The sequence below is a fragment of the Triturus cristatus genome, chromosome 3_2 (assembly GCF_964204655.1).
Source record: "Triturus cristatus chromosome 3_2, aTriCri1.1, whole genome shotgun sequence".
Lineage (NCBI taxonomy): Eukaryota > Metazoa > Chordata > Amphibia > Caudata > Salamandridae > Triturus > Triturus cristatus.
In genome coordinates, this window is record NC_140584.1 from 910,391,431 (window position 1) to 910,411,116 (window position 19,686).

The 19,686-nt window shown below is 42.6% G+C and overlaps 1 protein-coding gene across 7 annotated transcripts in view; it reads left to right on the forward strand.

Annotated features, from left to right (window-relative positions):
• Positions 1 to 19,686, forward strand: part of RPH3AL (rabphilin 3A like (without C2 domains)) — a 937,546-nt gene that overhangs the window by 86,008 nt on the left and 831,852 nt on the right. The window contains exon 3 of one of the 7 annotated variants that reach the window (XM_085649367.1): positions 5,572 to 5,652. The exons of the other annotated variants lie outside the window; for them this stretch is intronic. The gene's annotated coding sequence lies outside the window, so the exon portion shown is untranslated. The remainder of the gene's footprint in view (positions 1 to 5,571; positions 5,653 to 19,686) is intronic. 7 annotated transcript variants of the gene reach the window in all.

Genomic DNA, 19,686 nt, shown 5'->3' on the forward strand with positions numbered 1-19,686 from the left:
CATTTTTTGGTGGTGGTCACCCAGAGCGAATAGTGAAGGAGCGGCCACCATTACAGCACCCTAAAAAATGTGTAGGGGTGGTTGGTACCTTGGTGTCAACCGGGGTAAGCAATGCTTAACCTGAAATAAAAACACAGTTAGAATAATCAAAAACAATCCATTAAAATGCTATTACAATGAAAGTCACTCAACCCAATACTGTAGTTTGTGGTAGTGTAAAAACACATGCATTGGGACTGAGTGCAGTGACGTGCTAAAGTGCAATAAACAGTGATCAATCAATGGAAGGACACTGCACTACAGTGGTGAAGCAAACAACAGAAGTACGAAGGAAGACAGAAAATAAACATCGTACTTGGAACATAAAGATATAAGGATATAATCTCATCAAAATGAGTCTCACCCTCGTTCAATCCGTGCCGGGCCATATTGGTACCGGTCTCCGCCAGCACTGCTGTCTAATGTCTTGATATATGGTAAAAGCATGTTAAAGTCAAACCCATAATGGGGTGTAAACCACAGCGAATTCATTATTAGGACCCAGGTGAAGATGGTAACTTCTGTAAGGGTCATACGAGCTCCATGGTAACGTTGATTGTGAAATTCGAACCAACAGAGGCAGCCGTGGAGCGGTAACACACATCATTAAGTAAATTTCAAATACATTATGAAACGATACTTGGCCGACTGTACTGACATCTGTGCCCAAAAGATCAGAGAAAGCCATGGTACCATAAACACATTGCCGAGCAGTTTACGTATTGTAATGGTGCTCGATTGGAATTTGGGTCGATTAGTATGAACCCGTGACAAGCGGATACCGCGTGTCTCTTAGTAGTAAAATCTGGTTAAGAAACCCCAGACCACGAAGGGGGTTTAAAAGGAATGGTATTACTCACGGTTTTGCAGTTGGATTATATCGTTAACCCTACCCCTGCGGAACGGCCGGTCCAAGTACACGTACACTGACACTAGGATCCTCACTTGCACTTCACCCATCGGCTCTGGAAAAAAGATCTCCGAGAAGTAGGCCCCTCAATGGGTGCCTGATCGGGCATTGCAGCGCCGGCCCGAGTAGGAGCAGACCCGATGATGAAGCAAGACACCTACTTGTCAGGTGTGTGAGGGTCTTATTCCAATAAGGAGATCACTCTCCGAATTTCCATCGGTTTCAACCACACAGTTAGCATTTCTTTCCTCTTTTCGTTTCACGATAGGAACTTCATACTCAGTGTTTGAATAATGTCCGTGGGCCGCCAATGAAGGCCTGCCGGGCCACTGGCGGCCTGCGGGCCGTACTATGAGTACCACAGATTTAAATGATAGCTACTAATTTATTTATTATTTAGTTCTTTTAGAGTACTACTCATCCCAGTGTAGAGCGTTGTAGTGAGGCCCTCTTGGACTGACTTTGGTTCTTCTTTTACCTTTATATTTTACATGTTTTTAGCTGACTTTGTTTTAGAAAGAGTTTCTTGCTACATTGTCTGTACATTTTGTTCAAGGCTAAGAACAGAAAAAGATATCCTAGTGTTTGCATGCCTGTTTGGAAATAGCGTCTAACATATAGACACCTCATTGCATCAGAATTGTACCTCTAACACAGTAGTTTTAATAGATGAATGTGCACTGTCCCTTTACGGGTCAGAGGGGCACTCCAGCTATGACGGATCTGGAATCAATGCTGTGTCTGACATCCAGCTCTGCTAACGCTCATCTTCCATCCTGATCCTGCAGAGAGGGATTACCAATCCAACTCCAGACCAAGTCATCCAGGTATGGGGTCTCAGGCTAACCTAAGGGAGAGATTGGGCAAAGGGTACACCCGCAATGCTCTCAAAGTAGGGGTAGTAATAGGTAGGGATATATGGAGTGGTAAAAGGCTTTTGTCATTTTATAGCTCGGCATGGACAGCACTGTCCTAGTCCTATGCTTGAAAACTTTGCTGTAGAAATGGCAAAACACGTTGTCCCTTTTTATCTCGGCATGGATGGCACTGTGCTAATCCTACGCTTAAAGAATTTGATAGAAAAGCAGACATTTGAGGTTAGCAAATTTACAGTATCGCTGGTGTTGAGAGTGCTCTATATAGGAGCTGCTTTCCACCTAAACTTGAGAACTACCCAGAGATCTCTGCTTAATTTTTTGCATGTATATATATATATATATCTCCACCACCAAGCTTACACGATCAAGTAAGCACGAGCCACACCGATCCAAGGTTTTTAAAGATGAAATGTATTCCAGGCACAAACAAATATATAAAGATAATCACTGAAAAAACCACAGGTTTCAGGGACGTTCTAGGTAGTTGGACATTTCACTCGTATAAAAGCAGAGAAATTCTGCCATTATAGTTAGTAGAGCTAACTATAACTTGCGCCCCCGCAATGCACTGCTGATGACGTCACATATTACATCACTCATGACATAGTCAGTGAATTTCTAAGGTTTTTTAAATGCTAATTTCTAACTATAACGTCCCTGAAACCTATGGTTTTTTCTATGAATTGCTAAGGTTTTTAGATGCAAATTTCTAACTATAACGTAGTAGTCGCGTTAGCAGAGTGGTGCAGAAAGGGGCCTGGGCTTCCAACCAGCGGTCAGCAATTCCTCTGTGTAGGACTTACAGGAGGTACCAGGAGGGCTACTTGGCCCCCAAAGTCCCTCAGGAGTAAAGTGGACTTCATCCCCCAACCAGTACTGTGCCAGGAGGCGCGTTTGCATATTGACCGTGGCCTCCGAAGACCTATTAGCAATCCCACTGTGTGGGACTTACTGCAGGTAACAGGAGGGGTAGTTGGCCCCCAAAGACAACATTGTGGGCCAGCTACCCCTCCTATTACCTCCAGTAAGTCCTGCACAGCAGGATTGGTAGTTCTCATAGCAGGCCACGCCCCCTTTGCCCACCACTCTGCAAACACACTCCCTGGCGCGCTGTTGGATGGGGATAAAAGTCCCCTTCACTGCTGGAGGTCCCTAGGGACCATTTAGCCTACCTGATACCTCCAGTATGCCCCAGATAGTGGGATTGCTGACAGGTGGAAACAGGACATGCTCCCTTTCTCCACCAGTCTGCAAACGTGCCTCCTGGCACGCTCTTAGTTGGGGGATGAAGTTCCCTTGCCTACTGAGGGTCCCTGGGGGCCAACTAGCCCTCCTGTTATCTGTAGTAAGCCCCACACAGCTGAATTGCAGAGAGTGGTCCAAGGCCACGCCCCCTTTTTACACCACTCTACAAACGCGCCTCCTGGCACACTGCTGCTTGGGGGATGAAGTCCACTTTAGTCCTGAGGTCCTCAGGACACGAGGACGTGATCGCCCCACCAGCAGTGCGCCAAGAGGCGCGTTTGCAGAGTGGTGTAAAAAGGGGCATGGCCTCGGACCACCTCTCAGCAATCCCACTGTGTGGGTCTTACTGGAGGACCTGGTGGGCTAGTTGGCCAGCAGGGACCCTCAGGATTCAAGGGGACTTAATCCCCCAATCCAGAACGCGCCAGGAGGCGCGTTTGCACAGTGGTGCAGAGAGGGGGCAGGGCCTCTGGCGAGATGCTGTCTTCTGCTTTTTTTATTATTGTTAGAAGGGGGGCTGTGTGGTCCCCCTTCTCTTAATTTTTGTGGGCCCTGGGGACCTTATCCCCCAGGGCCTGGCCTTGTTTATTTTTTAATATTTATACGGGAGGGGGGGCTGCGTGGCCCCCCTTCCCTGGGCCAGTTTTGGCCCCGGGACCCCATCTCCTGGGGCAGGCCTCGTTTTAAAAACCTTTTTTTATATTACTACGGGAGGGGGGCCGCGTGGACCCCCTACCCTGGTCCGCTTTTGACCCAGAAGACCACATCCCCCGGGGCCTGGCCACAACATTGGGGACCACAGGTGGAGCCTCAATGCCCCCGTGGTCCCAGCCTCCTGCGGGAGCCGGCATTGCTTTTGGTCAAGGGCCGCCCTGTCATTGCAAATTTAATGTCCCGGGTCATTGCTGGTCAATGTGGGGTGGCGGTCCCCAGGGCTATGGAGGGCTCAAGGAGGGGGGGGGTCACGCGGCGTCCCTCTCAACATGTATGTAGTCCTCAACAGACCCCCGCATTAGTATAATTAGTGCCCCGGGGAAGTGGTGGTCCATGGGGCAGTTTGAGGGGGGGGGCAGGAGCCCCCCCCACACTTCTATATATGTTTTGGAGCCCCGGGGAGGTGGCAGTCCCCGGGGCTCCCCCCGCCCTTAATTTCAGTGTGTCCCGGGGTGGAGGTGGTCCCTGGGGCAGTGTGGGGGGCAGGAACCCCCCACACTTCCTTTAAATTGAAGCCCCGGGAGGTGGTGGTCCCCAGGGCTTGGGGGGACCCGCGAGCCCCCTCACGCATTTTTTAATGAAAAGCCCCGGGAAGGTGGCGGTCGGGGGGGTCCCCCGCATGATAATTTTGCATTGCCCCTGGGACCTGGCCCACCCGGGGGCTTATAGAAAACTAAGCCTGCGCTTCCTTTTTTTATTTTATTTTTTATTTTAAATTCGGCCGGATTCGCGAGCCCAGCGCGAATTTGCCAATTTTCTTTCTTTCTTTTTTTAATGCTTTTTTGGACTGAGCACGCCTAGGGGGTCAGGATGTTTCTACCCTGCCCCTTTTATTCATTTTTAACCTTTTTTCTTGTGACAAGATGGCTGCCAACACTTCCTGGTTTGAAGTGTTGTCAGCCAATTAGAAGTCAGCTTGTGCTCGGGAGGGTTCAGGGATCCACCGTGGTGTGTGTGTGTGTGTGTGTGTATGTATGTGTGTGTATATATATATATATATATATATATGTGTGTGTGTATATATATATATATATATATATATATATATAAAAAAAATATACTATGGATGACATATCATTTTTTATAAAATGATATTTATCTATAAATTATATATGAGAGAACAATGGTAGCATCAACTAATCCAGCTGCTTCCCTGCAGCATCGTTGTTTTTTATTTTTTATCTTATTTTTCAATTGAGTATTTATACAACAAATATTAGTTTCACACTTTTGGGGAAAAAAAAAATACTTTTTTTTCTTTCTTTATATTCATGTCAATTGCACTCTAAGGTGATTTAGACATGTTCACATAAGATATGGTCCAGTCATTTCATATTCAATATTTTCTATGTTGGGGTCAATATTCAAAATAGGATTTCTCATTTTTGGAAGCAAAAATAGGATTTAGAAGCATTCATGCTGCTTATTTAATACCAATTGTTTTGAGAGACTATATTTGACATTGTTGAAAGCCTAATTCATTGTTTGCGTCATTTGCACATATACCTTGTAAATTGTTTACATAAAGTGTACTTGATTGATTATAGCGATATTTGCACACAGCGTAATTTGCACACATTGTAATATGCTCTATTTTGCACATATCTATTTGCAATATTTGCACATGAATTTGCATTAGTTTTGCCCATTTGTTAAAAATTAATGAATGGCTTTCGCATTACTTATATTATCAAGCTAGTAGCTTAGAAAACAATTTGCATTTATGCCTATTAATTGTCTGTAATATATCTTTTTTGCTGACAGTCATGTGCTCTTTATTGTTAGATTCCAGCACAATGATTTTACGATATAATCTGTCATCCAAATAGAAAAAAGACTGAACCATAATGTCAACAATATATTCAGGTACATAGTATTTTTTCTATGTCTACTATCCCACGTGGTGAACACAAAGCATATTTAAAAAAATGGCGGAATATGTACTGACGATCTGTGAGCAAGGGCAACCGACCGAAACGCGTCAGATTTTTGCAACTCTTCAAATAAATACCATCTTTGCCTTATTTCTGGGATTCGTGGTGTCTCTGTTCGCCGAGGAGGAGGTGCAGGGACATCGTGGTTGATTTATTTATTTATTTATTTATTTATATATATATATTCCAGTGTAGAGACTGAGAGCCACACCGATCCAGTTCTTCAAGAATATCCTTTATTTACGGGCACAAAAGACGCGTTTCGAGCTATCCAGCTCTTGGTCACATGACCATAGTTCCGATACACAGGATTAAATGTTTTTTTTTAGGATAACAAAAGTAAAGAAAAGACTCTGGATTTCACCACCATCCAGAGGCTGGGTGAGTAACATAGTACATAGTTATATACTATTTCAATAATAGTAAAAATAATAAGAATGGGCTTGCTCAAATTACAATTTGTAGCTAGTCATTGTAAATACTGAATTTAGGTATAGTCCCTTAGTCTATGATATAGTATATAGTGTTGATATAACGATGTATACTGGGAACGAAAAGGTGCACCATATATCTTTTTAAAGGTCAAAACAACTCTTAATGCCTAACTGTGTATATAGTTAAAAGACTGTTATCTCAGGTCTAGTACCTTAAAAGAAATATATATACATATTATGTTTTGTATTAAACACTAAGTGGCTACAAAATCCTACTATCTGGTGCCTCAGTTAGTAATCTATTGGAGGAGAGTGTGTTTGTAAGTACAAACACCTGATCTCCGTGCACGTAACTTTAACGGTAGTCGGTGACACACTCACTCCATCAGGTCCAATCTATATGGGGGCAAACGGAGAAGGGAAATCTGATTAGTTCAAAGTTTCACACTTGGTAATCTATAGACCCATAACATGGACAAATTCATCGTACACATTTCATCCCATATCATAATTATCACATAGTACATTTATATCCAGAAAAATAAAGAAAAATACGAGAACCTAAGCAAGTCCAAATGGGAAAGTGAAAAAAAAAATACAAAAATGTTAAAACATTACGGAAAAAGAATTCCTATAGGGTGTCAGGAGGTTTCCATACAGACAGGTTAGAGATGCGCATGCATTTTTTCATCAATGTTCAACCCAATAGGGGTGATACTGCCAGCTTGAAGGATGAACTTGGATTCTGATCTGCGTAAGGCCAAAACTCTATTGCCCCTCTAGGGTTTTTTGGAATGGTATCCAATGCAAAGTATTTGGCCTTTGTCCAGTCTCCATCATGATGTTGGTTAAAGTGTCTCGCAGTACTGTAAGTAAAGTAATGGCTCGCCAATGTTAGAGTATCCTCTTCTTTACAGGGAAGGTAGTTGAGCCTATGTACTACTTGTCACATGGACAAGTGATGACATAGACCACAAATTATGTATTACATTGTATGTTTTTTCGTATGCACCATTTTCTGTTGGTTCTTTGTAATGTCACCTCCCTTACATTATCACTGTGACTACAAGCTTAACATTTTCCACACTTGTGGAATCCATCCTTCTTTGCCAGCCAAGTCAGTTGCTTATTTTCCATATGGCTTCTTACTATTTGGTCTTTTATGGATTTACCTTTCCTATATGTTATTGCTGGATGCGGACCTAGTTTTTCTTTAAGTATTTTATCTTGGAGTAATATATCCCATCTTTTCCTGACTATTTGGCTGAACAGATTGGATTGTGAATTGTAGGTGGTGATCAGTCTGATGATGGAATCAGATTTGGTTGTGTTAGTCTTAGGTGCTTTATAGAGTGCTTCCTCCCTCTTTATCGCATCCGCTTTTCTCCCTCCTATCCTTAGCATGTTATTAGGATATCCATTGAATATAAAGATGTTTTCCACGAGACATAGTTAAATCATCTGTAGCAGCATTTTGGTGTGAGCCACTAGGTGTATGCTTCTAGTTTTTAGAAAGTGTTTGCATGCTTTCAATCCATCATTGTGTCTGATGCTGGTATATAAGCTTTCAACATCTAAACATACCAGCCAGAAGTGTTCTTCCCAGTGTATATTCTCAATTTTTTGGAGAACGTCTTTGGTGTCTCTAATATATATATATATATATATATATTACCTACTGGCGGTCGCCAGTAGGTAGTTATAGTTAGGACCACGTTTCCATAGGAAATCCACAACATTCTATTTTGAATAACTTTGGTGCCGGTCGACGAATCCTCGCGAATTTTTCAAAATAGGTGGGGCGCTACGCTCCGCTCCTACCCTGAAAGTCTCGGGGGGATTCGTCAAGCGGGGGCTGAGATAAAAGGGGGGTCCCAAAACGCGTTTTTCCCATGCATTTTTCCATAGGACCTTTAGAAAGGGCTACAGCCCGAACGGCTGAACAGAATTTAATGAAATTTGGCAGAGAGGTAGTCCCCAGGTCAAGGAAGTGCCTTTTGTAGGTTTGGTGTAAATCTGTTCAGTAGATTCTGAGAAAATAGCCTTTAAATCAATATATATATCTGTGGCAGCTTACGGTGCGCTTACCGTGCGCTTACCGTAAGCTTACCGTACGCGTATGGTGGCGTGCGCGATTCTGATTGGCTCTTAGATCTTAGTAAACATTCGAATCGGTCGAAACCAGGAAGCGGCGGCCGCCATTTTCTCTCTCGCTTCCTGAGTTGGGCAGCAAAAACGAACCCCAAAAATGTGTAAAGAGGCAGTTTCATGAGATCCTAACCACCCAGCATTGATACAGGGGTCCCCAAACCACCCCCAAGCCCAAAAAAAAAAAAAATTCGGAAAATCGCCGATTACGCTTACCGTACGCGTACGGTAAAAAATTGTAAAAAAAAAAAAATTATCCACATTCTCCCCACCCCGTGTGCAAATGGTGCCCGAAGGGCACCATTTGTGTATGGCATAAAACATGTAAGAAGTTAACAAAGAATACATTTCACAAAGATGCGCAAAATATGTCCCCCATGTGCGCACGGTGCGCGAAGCGCATCGTGCGTACATGCGCGCACCGCGTGACCACTGTGCGTGCACGGCACTAACTGCGTAAAGTGGGCGCGCGGTGCGCGAAGCGCACGGAACGAACTGCGTTAACTGGGCGCACGCCACGAATGGCGTAAAGTAACTTAGCATTTAAAAAACCTTGCAAATTCACTGAAAAAACCATAGGTTTCACACATGTTATAGTTAGCTGGACATTTTACTGATAAAAAACCAATGAAATTCCCCCGTTATAGTTACTGCAGGCAACTATAACTCACGCGACCGCAATCTTCTGCTGATGACATATGTGTCTTTATGAAAAAAAAATATTTGTAATATATGTAAAGCTAAAATTTAATGGAAGAAGACATGGGCAAATAAGTGTCTAAATACAGTATTAGCATCAGCAGAGGATTGCGGTCGCGTGAGTTATAGTTGCCTGCAGTAACTATAACGGGGGAATTTCATTGGTTTTTTATCAGTAAAATGTCCAGCTAACTATAACATGTGTGAAACCTATGGTTTTTTCAGTGAATATATATATATATATATATATATATATATATATATTTTTTTTTTATTCTCAGGAACTACTGGACTGATTTACACCATGTAAAGCAAAGAGTGCACTCTGGACCAAGAGCTACCTCTCTGCCATATTTGGTGTAATTCTGTTCAGCAGTTCGGGCTGCAGCCGCGATAAATATTTCCTATGGAAATTAACATGGAGAAAGCACCTTTTGGGACACCCCTTTTTTCTTGGCCCCCGCTTGACTAATCACCCTGAAACTTTCAAGACCGGAGCTGACTGGAGCGCCCCATCAGTTTTGAAAATTTAGCAAACATTTGTCAAATGGCACCAAAGATATTGGCAAATCAAAAAACGCATTTCCTATGGAAACTAGGTCATAATTATAACTACCTACTGGCAACCCCCAGTAGGTAAGATATATTTCTGACTGTAATCGTTGGACTATTTATTCTATACACATAATGCTGGTTACATTGCTTTGTTTTAACTTCCTAATAATCGCAGCTCATTCTTTCTATGCAAGGTTACGATCGTTTCAATGAATGTATAGAAAACTTCCTTTATATCTTTCCTTTGTTTACCAAGGGCATGCATGAGTAAACAACGAAAGGGGTAAGAACTGTTTCCGCAATTCCCTTCTGAATCAGAATCTTATGGCCAAGGGTGCCAAAATCACCTGTCACCCCAGATGGGTTCGGGTGAGGCTCTGTAGTAACAAGACTTTATTAATTCCCAGAGGAGCCCTTCTTTGGAATCTTTGACAGGTTGTGAAAGAAACAATAAGGATCTAAACCCATGATCACTATGCTATATTAGAAGGATTGCATCTTATGAACTGTAAGTAACAAAATGATCAGTGTCAAAAACAGTAGCCCACTTACCTATCTTCATAAAATACAAATCTGTTACACGATGTGCTTGGCAGCGGGCATATTAATCCTCTGGGGGTACTTTGTGAGTCAAAACTGTGAATGGACAAAACCCACAACTCTCCCAGAATAGCATTAACCACCAGTTATGCTACCCCTATTATAATTTCCTCAGTATTGCTGGGCATGCGAAGATATCTGCAGCAGGTGTATCGACCCTGCAAGATTCTTAAACATGCAGGCACTTTGTGGCCAGGTCAGTAAGCTAGAACAGATGTGTGGTCACATTTGTCCTTGGGGCCAATTTCTTTGCAGCAAATTAAAAAAATAAAGTGTATAAGTTAACAGTCAGGACTCTGCTTTTCAACCTCTCTTGACTCCACCGCCATTCCTCTGCTCAATTCAATTCAATTCAATTTCAGCTTTATTCGGTACAAATTAATGACCATAAAAGCATACACAATCACAAAATCAAAATATACAAAATATGAATGGCTTGTAGCAGACATAATAATACATTTAAAACACTATGATTAATTAAAACAATAATCTCATTTACACACTAAAATTACATTTCAACAGCTAAAAACACATATGCTTTTCCTAGAATTGATGCATTTGTTTAAAAAAGTGGCGGTATAAAAACAAACATCCGCAGATTGTAAATTAAAAATCAATTTCATTGCGTGCTCAACCGTACGTGTTCCGTATTTAACAAACATGGGTTTAAGCAAGACAATACGAAAATTAGAGTACAGCTTACAAAATAGTAAAAAGTGCATTGTGCTCTGCTTGGAAATCCCGTCACATCTACAAGGCCCTAATGGATGATTTTTCATTATTGGATGGGCCACCAAGTGGTGTACTATTCCAAATCTGAGTCTGGTTAGCACAAATCGGCCTGGTGACAAGGGTTAAGTAGACAGGAAATCCATCCATAGATAAATATCTGTTATAAAACATAACAGTGGACAGAGTACCAGCAATAACAGTTCTCTTCCTCTCAGCATAAGCTAGGAAGACCCTTTTTAGCTCAACCTTGGGGATCAATAAAACAGCGTTTGGATCAGTTACAATATTCAGGTTAAAGATATCTGAGAAACACACAATAATGTATTTAATCCAGGGTATTGCTATGGCTTTGTCTAATCGCAAACAGTCCTGGATAATAGACCTAGTAAAGGACTTCTCCTCATTCAACCAAATAGACCGCCAAATCATCAGAGGTCTAAGTGACAAAAGGTCAAGTAGATAATTCACAGATAGTTCCTGATGGCTCAGAGCATTAGAGGCCGATGTGGGTAAACATAAAAGTTTTTTAAGGAAAGAATTCTCTTCCAGTTGCAATTTATATGCGCAGCAATAACCCCAAATTCCTGCCCCATACAATGCAAATGATACACATCTCGCCTGATAAATTTTTATCATATCTCTGGTCCTACGATCCCCAATTTTCTGAGCAAATCTAAAAATTCTGTGTCCATTTCTAGCCATTTTATTGCGTATATTATTAAATTCATGTGTCCACTTTTTGTCACTAGAAAAAGTTATACCTAGATAACAGAATTTGTCCACTTGCTGTACTTTTGCGTTGTCAATAAAAAAACCTTTCGTTGTATGTTTAGATTTCTTTAGGCCACAGATCATAGTGTACGTTTTGCTTTTGTTAATAACTAATTTTTTGTCGACAATAAAGGATGCAAAACTATCCATCAGTCGTTGCAACCCTATCGGTGTTCTTGACAACAACACAGCATCATCGGCGTATAATAACACCGGTACTGAAACACCATTGATCATGGGAGCATCTGCATGAACTTCCTTTAAAATAGCATCAATTCCATTAATAAATAAAATAAATAAAAGAGGAGCTAAAATACAACCCTGCCTTATACCTCGTTTTACGCTAAAGTTCGGGGTACATTCTCCCTTCCTACCAAAACGTACACATGTTTTTAATCTCTCATACATCCTGGCAAGAAAATAAATTATGCCCTCTGGCGCACCCAGTTTCAACAGGGTTGACCACAAAATTGAGTGGTCAACCATGTCGAAAGCGCTGCTTAAATCAGCAAAGCACAAATATATAAGGCCAGGTTTAGCTTCACTATACTTCCCGATCAATAATTCTAAATTAATACATTGATCGAGCGTACCCCTGCCTTTCCTAAAACCATATTGGCTGTCTGCCAAAATACCATCCTGTTCTGCCCATTCTTCCAATCTTACCAGCATAATCCTGCTCATAACTTTTACGGAAGAATCCAGTAATGAAACTGGTCGATAGTTTTTAGCATCAGACCTGGATCCTTTTTTGTATATTGGTACAATAATAGACTCCTCCCAGGTCGGCGGGGGTTCTGTACACACCGCGGCATTGAAAACAGCAGCCAACAAGGGGCCCCACACTTCCGGTGCTTCCTTGTACACATCACTTGGAACCCCATCCGGGCCTTGGGCCTTTCCTCCCTTGCTTGCCCTAATCCCCCTTTCAACTTCTTCCACAGAAATTTCCAGTGGTAATATAGGCCATCTATATGAGCCAACATTAGTATTTTTACCTGAATCAAAGATAGTTGAAAAATGGGTAATCCAACCTTCACAGGAGACATTTGCTGTTAACTCAGGTGTATTTGTCTCCTTAAGGAATGGAGAGTTGACTGTTGCCCAAAATAACGTGCCATTAGAAAGTTCCGCCGCTTGGTTAAGAGAATCCCAGGCCTGATGCTGAAGAACCATCTTCCTATTTTTAATGGCATTTTTATACTCTAACCTCAGTATTATTACTAGTTTTTTATCCCTAGGCCTTATTGCTAGGGCCTGCTTAAGGTTAGTCAGAGCAGCAGAACAGGTTTGGTCAAACCAAACAAATCCAGGTTTTGTACCACCCCTGTTACCACCTGTGAACTTTGCGTTAATGGCATTGTTGATTCCTATAAAACTAGATAAGACCCGCTCATGATCCAATCTATTTTCCAAAATAAAAACAATGTCTGCTAAATTCATCATTATGATGGATGCAGTCAATTCGGATGCTTTTGCGCCTATCCACCTAAGCCTTACCCCATTAGCCCGGTGGGCTTCTATATTTTCAACTGTGGTCCCTGCCTCTCTATCATTCTCCTCCCACAGAGTCATGGTCACAATAATACAGTTGTCGTCACTAGTATCCATTATTTCCATTTCCAGTGGAGCAAAACAGTCGACAATACTAGAAGATACCAACACATGGTCAATCACAGAATTAGAGCGCCAATTCCTGAATGTGGGTACAGGTAAACCATTACTGTCCCTACAGCAATCCAAAATTTCCAAGTCAAGGCACCCCATTAATGTATTCACATTTTCCCCATACATATCATGACCAAAGTGTGGAACCTCCCATCCAGCATTGTTAGTAACCCCACAGGCCTTTGTAGATAATAATTCGCATAATGAGGTATTAAAATCCCCACACCAAATGATATCGAATACAACATTGGAATCCAAACTCAGGGTATCAATAGCATTGGCCAAATCGGTTATTATTCTGCCCCTGGTGCTATCAAAGATATTGTTATAATAATTAATCAGAAGGATATTACGGCTTTTGCCTTCACGGATCCAGAGCATCTGGACTAGATCACCCACCGGTAAATATTTTATCACCAGTATTTGTCGGTGGACCGATACAAGGGTGAGTAAGCCCCCCTTAGCTCTTCCCAGGCCCTCTCCATATGCTGGTAAATTATATGAAACAAATCCTTCGTAGTCAATATTACTTTTGCACCAGGTTTCCTGGAAACATAAAATATCGTACCTGTTAATAAAAGTTTCCCATCCAGGGTCTCTGCTCTTAGATTTCAGACCAGCTACATTCCAGCACACCAGTCTGGAACATGTACCTATTCTGGCGTTAATCCCAATGGCAGAACCTCGGACATTTCCCTCAGCGTTGCCAACCCCACTTGTTTGGCCCATATTGCATATATTCCCAAATCCCTCGTGAATATTCTCTGCCTCATTCTGATTAGGCGCATATCCTGAGTCCCTAGATATTATTTCAGGTGCACAGTCATGCATATGTTCATACCCATCGGGTCCCTCCTCCCTTACTGAGCATATCTCCGTCTCTTGTATGCGTCAATCATTAGAGTCCAGGGAACTAAGTGCATGAAATCTGTTCTGTGTGGGAATATCAAAATAAGGTTTAGAGGTGGGCGGGTAAGTAGAGATTCTAGTATTGTTCCTTCGGTTGGCATTAAGATGATTATAAAAGTAACCTAGTGCTCGGGCACATACATTGCCATCGGAAATTGGGAGAGATGCAGCTCTAAGGAGGACTGTAGTAACATGCTGTGGATGTTTAAAATGTATAATTACACAGTCCCCCTTTGAGCTTTTCCTAGCACTCCCTATCCAATTAACTCTCCTGGTAGTCAAAACATTATCAGAGAAATTCAGTGGGAAACCACACTGTCTATTTAGCCAAGATAGACATTTATTTTTTAAGGAATCGTGTGTTTCTTGATAACCCCTATTATCAAGCGGCGGTACATTTGTTAGTACCACCACATAGGGAGCACACACAGGTGGGAGATTAACAGCATGCTTTTTGTTAGTTTCTTCCCATCCATTTATATTTCCTATGGCTGGGATAGCCTGACTGCCTAAGTGCATGCTCCCCTGAGGTATTATCGGGTTAACACTACCATTCCCTTTATTTTCTATGGCCTCCTTAGAAGGGTCTCCCTGTACATAATGCTTACATTGATTGCTAGTTGTGTCAGTTGCAGCAGTTGTGACAGTGGTTACCTCTCCTGGATTGTCTAAGGCCTTGCTAAGTAATCCACCCAATCTTGCAACCTCTTTTGTTAATTCCTCGATGTTTGATACCAGCGGGTCTATAATGCCTCTAATCTTTAAGTCAATAATCTCCTCTAGGTTAGTTACTATATCATCATCTACACCAACCTTGTTAGATTTACTTGTTACATTTGCTTCAAGAACTTTAACTGGTGAGGCTGCTCGTTTCCGCACACTACGCAATCCCCCCTTCTTAATAGGAAATTTCCTACATGTTCTAACTGCCCGAGGTACGGGGGTCGGTAAACATTGTTCTACCATTCCTCTGCTCATGTTAACTCCCAGTGTATGGGCTCCCTAAGTATACCTTTTTCAATTGTAGCACAGCCCAAAACCCCAACATTCACCCCTGCCCTCCATTCTGCGGCCTTGACCGGTCACTCTACTTCTGGCCTTTCCCTGTGTTAAGCAATTTTACAAATTGTGCTGAGGTCTGAAATGCACATCAACAGGGAAGTGAATTGCAATTTGATGAAGGCAGACCTTCGCCTCTCTATACCTCCGCGGTGCAGTAAATACACTAATCTGACCATGTTACCAGGGGACAATCTCAGATAAACATTCAATCAGGGAACTGTCTTCGCCAGCATGCCCCTTGCCAGCAGGCGAGAAGCATCTGTGCAAATATCTGATTGTGCGCGTTCACTGACAGCTGCGACACTTAGATTTGTGGGATTTATTCCCTCTCACAGCTCATGCCCAGCTCGAACTGCTGCCTTTCCACTATAATTGTTAGAATCTTTAGGTAAGACCGTAATAATTTGGTCAATATTGTTCATAAACAGGTGGTCTACTGAGGGGAAAAAACGGAATTTCTACTGCACGAAGATAAGAACAGTAAAATCCGTGGGGGGTCTGAGGAATAAGTGAAGACCCTGATTCGCTGGCGGGTGGTTGTTCAGACGGAAATATCTTGGGACTGTAGACGGGACTCCAGGCACACGAAGGGTCTTTAGAGTCCTACCTTGATTCAAAAGCAGGGAATGTCTTCTCTCTTAGAACTGACCTGGAATCAGGGGTCCTGGGCGTCCTAGCGGCACCCACCCACCCACGTGAACAGTTCAACCCTTCCCAACAATAGCTCGAACGGGTGACGTAGGAGCATCTGATTAACTAGACCAATCATCGGCTACCTTTAAGTCAGAAATGCAGGTGTAGAACTTAATACTTGTTTTTAATAATCAGAGACAAACCAAATGATATATCTTTTCAATCCTAGAGCTATATGTTGACGTCTCTTAAGAGTTAACATGATCTGATGTCACATGTGTTTGGAGAAGGTCATCCTGGGATTATTCATAGGTTTTTGTTCCTGGTTTGAGGTGGTCAGGGTTTGCTAGTCTTTTGGACTTTACGCTGCTTTCTTTGGCAAATGTTTCCATGCGAGGGAAAACATAGCAAGCTTATTGGGAGTAAGGGGGCAACGCTTGCCTTAGAAATGAAGAGGGTCATTGTGCCAGACGCGGTGCAGTCTCAAAAGTTAACTGTACTTTCTCAGCACAAGCAGTAGCATATTAAGCATGCCATGGGCACTGAGAGCTATGCCCCCCCCCCTATCCACCCCCTCCTACACACACCTCCTACATTGATAGTAAAATAGCGCCAGAGCCAGGGTGCAGTAGTATTTTGAGACACTTGAGCCCTGGTGCCAACACACTGCCTGCACCTAGGGTTGCCACCTGGCAGGGTTTCTACTGGCATGAGCAATATTTTAATGTTCCTTACAGTACAAAATTTAGGAAAATCATCTAAAGCTGGTATTTAGACCCCTTATCAGTACATCATTTAAACAGTAAAAATAAGGAAAAAACACTTTAAAATGTGCTCCAGCGCTGCCTTAATTTAAGTAAACAAAGACAGGGAGGTCATGTTAATAGTGAATACAGATGATGTAATATTAATTTCTATTTATATATCCTGCCCGGCCCTTCGCAGCATCTTAAAACGTGAACAAATAGCTGGTATGTTTTTAGTGGTAAGGGTGGCGGCCCTACCTGTACGATTGATGGATGCCCACTGACCCGAAGCTCAGTAGAATAGAACGCTGGAGGACTCGGCGCTCCATTGAAGACAATGGGCGGCTCGTGGCCAGCAAAGGCCATACTGGTTCTAAATGCACTGTTCCGCGTCATAGGCCTTTGCCTATGGCTTCTGGCCTGTCAGGGCCTTAAACAAGTGATATTCCCTAAGCAGCGGCTGTGACGTGTTTGCAGACTCCCACGAATCTGACGCGCTTAATGTTTGAGTGACTCACACAGGTTGAGTGCAGTAAAAAGCACAGCCGTTGAGGTTACATATCTTATTTAAACTTCCCATCAGTCGTCATTTGTTCTTCGTCATGGCAACGAAGTGAATATTTTCGACAGCTACTCGGGCTTCATTGAAACAATGACGTCTGGCGCGTGCATGGCGGTGGGGGAGGAGGGAGCACAATGTAAATTGCGTAATGGCTTCAACAAGCAGTGGATTAGAGAAACGCTGCCGGGCTGCGTGCACCTGGCTCGTCGCTGCAAACGATGTCAGACGTTCAAAATACACCGGTGGACTTTCAGAGCAGAATTTGTTCCATCCGAAAAGCGTGTGTCTTGGTGCAAGGAAGCGACGCAGTTTGACCTTTCGTGCTATCGGTTGACTTGTTAATTATTGTAAGAGCGCTAGAAATGTGGTCGTTGTGTCAGCTTCAGCCATTTTATCTGCGTTTTCACACATTTTTTCTTTTACAAACCTGTGAAAACAAATTGCGTAAACACTGATAAAATAAGTAAGCTTCATATATGTGAATTTCTTTACTCTCCGTCTGAATTACACGTTTCTTATGAAGTAAACTAAATGCAGATAAGTACTACAGTGGCTTCCAGTATTTTGGTTGACCCAAATTCCAGGCAGCGTGATAGACTGTTTTTTCCAACAATGTGATATCATATTTATTTATCAGATATGCACGCGGAAGGTCTCTTGAACCACAACAATGGCCTCATTGCATAAAGGTCGATAAAGGCACTGGCAGGCGTTACTTCTAGCGGTATTAACCTCAGTGTCTGTCTGTCTGATATAATACGCTCAATAGAAAAACATGATTTAAGGTTTAAATGATAAAATGGAGTCTGAGAATTTGAGTGACATATATATAGAACTGAAACACTGCTTATTGGAAGGGAAAAAATGTAGCTAATCTCCTCAGAGTACATCGGAGCATATCAACAACAACCGGCGATAATTATCGCTGAGCGCACTTAGCGCCAGGATAATTATCGCCGGCTAGCGCCGATTTTTATCGCTGAGATAGCATGCTATTAGCAACGCTTATCTCATCAGCGATAAAAATCCTGGCGCTAACTGGCTAACGTGAGATTATCTCTGGAAACCCAGCGATAATCTCACGTTAGCTTGTTGATAGGGACAGACAAACTTAGCCATGATATCCTCCTTCCATAGGATATCATGGCTAAGTCAGAAAATTACCAGACGTAAAAAAGCAGCGTTAACCGCGGTTAGCGCTGCTTTTTTTGTCTCTAACAGGGTTAGTGATATTCTTGATAATAGGAGAAATGTCGCTCCTATTATTTTACTCTGGAACGCCGCCTTTGCATCTCATTAGAGATGCAAGGGGAAGCGTAGAGTAAAAGGGTGCTAACATGCAAATTTGCATGTTTGCACCCTGTTGTTGATAGGGTGCTAGTTTTACCTCTGCTTTTTTGGCTTTTAAAGCCAAAAAAGCAGAGATAAAGCCCTTTTTGATATGCCCATCGTTTTTAAAATCATGCTGTGCTTGTTTCTCTATAACGTGATTGAACTTCAATAACTTCCATTATTCTCCTACATTCAGGTTGGTAGTGCCTTTTACTCGGGGTCACTGAACTATGCTACTTTTAGCCGTGGCTTTTTCCGCATAATTATGGATTTACCGTATAATTGATCAGCTGCAGATTTTATCCAAAAATATAGTTTCTAACTCAAACTGATCAAAAGTTATTAAGACTGGAGCAAGTTGTGTTGCTGCGGAGTGGAATGCACCTTCACAATGGTTGACTGGTCATCTTTCTGTTGCTTAGTGCTGCATTTAGGTGTCAGGCGGAACTAATAAGGTGAATGAATCCTTTGCTCAGATAGTGTTCACATGTGGAAAATGACAAAATAATAAGTTTATGCCATCACAAAATCGGTTGCATTGTGCCACATAATTTGGCTTTTCTTGCCGCACAGTTTAGTAAACTATGTTGCAATATTTGGTCCTCCCCGCCACCTAATTCCGTGGCCCTACCTTTACAGACTTAAAGTACTTTGGGTTCCCCGGCAGACTCGTGAAAGCTAGGGGTGGGCGGAATTTGCGTAGTCTCGCTACGCAAAGGTCCGCGAAACGGTTAAAAAATCTCAGCGAGGCTGCAGAAATTCCACAAACACATGGAATTGTTTGTTCGCGAAGCTTTTTTCCTGTTCGCGAACGCTGTTTGTGTGCTCGGGGGGAAATATCTCGCGAACACGCATTTTAAGAACATGAAAAAGCAAAAAATTCCGCGAAGCCGCGTAACGCAGAATTTTGAGCAATTCCGCGTTCTCCGCGGAACGCGAAATTACCCAAATTCTGCAAATTCCGAGAGCGGAACGGAATTTTCCGCCCAGGCCTAGTGAAAGCTCAAAGCGTTGAATGCTGAATAAAAGGAAGTGCGTAGTTGCCAAGCGGGCCCTTCCCACCATGGATGCACCTATCTCAGGGACCTGCCTTTAGCTTCCTCTGCTTTTGGGCA